The 2,430-nt window shown below is 29.6% G+C and overlaps 1 pseudogene; it reads right to left on the reverse strand.

Annotated features, from left to right (window-relative positions):
* Positions 1 to 1,108: 1,108 nt before the first annotated feature.
* Positions 1,109 to 2,076, reverse strand: LOC107030223 (annotated as a pseudogene).
* Positions 2,077 to 2,430: the final 354 nt, after the last annotated feature.

Raw genomic sequence — 2,430 nt, forward strand, 5'->3', positions numbered from 1 at the left:
AATATAAGTACATTTAATAGTTTAGAGAATATGTTTTTATCAGTCAGTCTAAAACAACTATCTCTGCTTGGTCCCGTTCAATACATACCAAATGCACTAGCACGAGAAGTTAGAACTATGCCATTCTCATAATCAAGATAAATTACATTTAATCTCGTGCTACAATCTTTCTGATGATTTTGTCCAAATTTTCATCTATGATTGTGAACTATAAATTTTAACTTATAAGAACTGATGATTTAATCTTCTGTGTATAAGCTTAAACTCTATACACCAAATCATCTACTATATAAGTTAAGGACACATATATGACAATTGATCTATTTAATGTAACACTTTATTGAATTGAATAAATGAATAAACAATTGTTCAATATTAATATTATATCAAAACGCATGGTTAATAGTATATCCTAACACCACCCCCTCTCCATCATCGTCTAAGTTTTATATGTCTAAACATCATTGCTTCAAAATTTTCAAGCTTAGATAAATAAATTGAATTATTGTTATTATTATTTTCATTTATTTATATTAATCGTATAGATAATTAACCTAATTTCGAATGAAAAAAGAAATTGTATTTTGAAGTTGTGATGTGAAATAAAGAATTGTGACGAAAACTAAAGAGTAAAGAATAAGAGGATAATGAATGTGGGTTGAAGAAGAGGAGGCTAGTGTGTGAGAAGAAGAAGAAATGTTGAGGGTGGGGGGCACAAGGAAAATTCTGATTATTTTGATGTTTTTCTGACACTTATGTTTATATTTTTTTATCACATTAGTTTTAATAAATAAATATATTACCTTAAATAGTTAAAATGTGTTATATATAAATACTCACCATGCTAATTTAAACGTGCAATTGACTTGTCCGGACAAGTTAAGAAGGAAATCTATGTCTTTTCCTACTATCTAATATAACGTCATGTGAAAATTAAGACCTACAATATTGTAAAAAATAAACAAAAGTAAAAAAAATAAATTAAAATAGAAAACATAAACTTTATATTATTAAATTATATAGATCAAAGACATGAGAAAAAAGAAACCAAAATACTAACAAGTAGAGAACACATAAAGAGTTATTTTAAGAAACTAATCCTTATTCCTCATATGCCTATTTTTTCTTAGGGCCTAATTCTGCGTCTGGTGTTGTTAATCCAATTCTTCAAGAATTTGAGAGTGATGCCAATTTCATCAAAAACATAATTTGTTCATGTCTCTTTTTTCATTTCCATCCCATGATCTCGTTTGCAAAAATTTGAATCTTCTCCCTTTGGTAAGGATTCAACCTTATTCTCACTGAAGAAGACGAACAACCATTGTTCTTTCTTTTCAACTTCCTCTCTTTTATCTCTATTCCATCCATCTCCATCTTTGTCTCTACATCAAGGTTGTTCTTCTCAGACATTTCACAAAGTTACGCCCTTGTTCTCACTGTGTATTGTGATGGTGGTGGTGGATCATCCATGATAACAAGCGGAGTACCTGTTATTATAGTTGAAGATATAATTAATCACCTATATAAAATTTTTAATTCTAGATCTAAAAATTCCTTTGACGTTTTAAGTAAGAAAGAAACAAAAAAACAATCAATTTCTTCTCTTTTAGTTTAGTGAACAAAATTTTGCCTTTAGATGTGTAGTTTTATAATCTTTAAGTTGACGGTAATTATACAATTTTAAAAATTCCCTAAAAAAGAGAGAGCTTATATTTCTACACATGATGATCTGATGAATCACATTTGACTTACGAAAAAAATCAAATCAACAAATGAGAGATATAAGTGTCGAAAAAAGTATGATTGATCTTTGTGATTTCAACAAGTACCGTGGCTAGGATGATTAATAGAAATGATGGGACTCTCTGCCCCGTCCTCTACCTCCACCTCAACTTTTCTAGGAAAAATTCGATGGAAATGACAAGCAGCACAGGTGAAGAATTCAAGGGTTTCACGGGCACCAGTTGGAAAACATTCACCACAACCATCAAGTACGTAATCAGTATATCTAGCTGCGTAATTATGCCTACACACAAGATATTTCACAAGAAAATGTTTGTTATTGTTAGAATCCATAAGAAAGAGAGCAATTAGTTGAAGGGTAGTTAGCTAGGAAACTAGTCTAGCGGCGAGGGGATAACCACCATTACATCTGTATAATTGGATTTTTTTTTTCTTTATCTCAAAAGAATAATTAGTATTTTATTTTTTGAAGTATATATATATATATATATACACATATAAATTTAGAAAGTTCAAGCAACCAAACAACACCTTTGAAACATAAAATGATAGATCAATCGATAATTGAGTAAAAAGAAAATTATAGATGAAAATGAACAGGTTGGAAAGATAGCTAGCTAGCCTATATATACTTGTAGAAGTATATTATATGTCTAACCCTAGTTACATATCCCACCCAAACAAAAA

The sequence above is a fragment of the Solanum pennellii genome, chromosome 9 (assembly GCF_001406875.1).
Source record: "Solanum pennellii chromosome 9, SPENNV200".
NCBI classification, from domain to species: Eukaryota; Viridiplantae; Streptophyta; class Magnoliopsida; order Solanales; family Solanaceae; genus Solanum; species Solanum pennellii.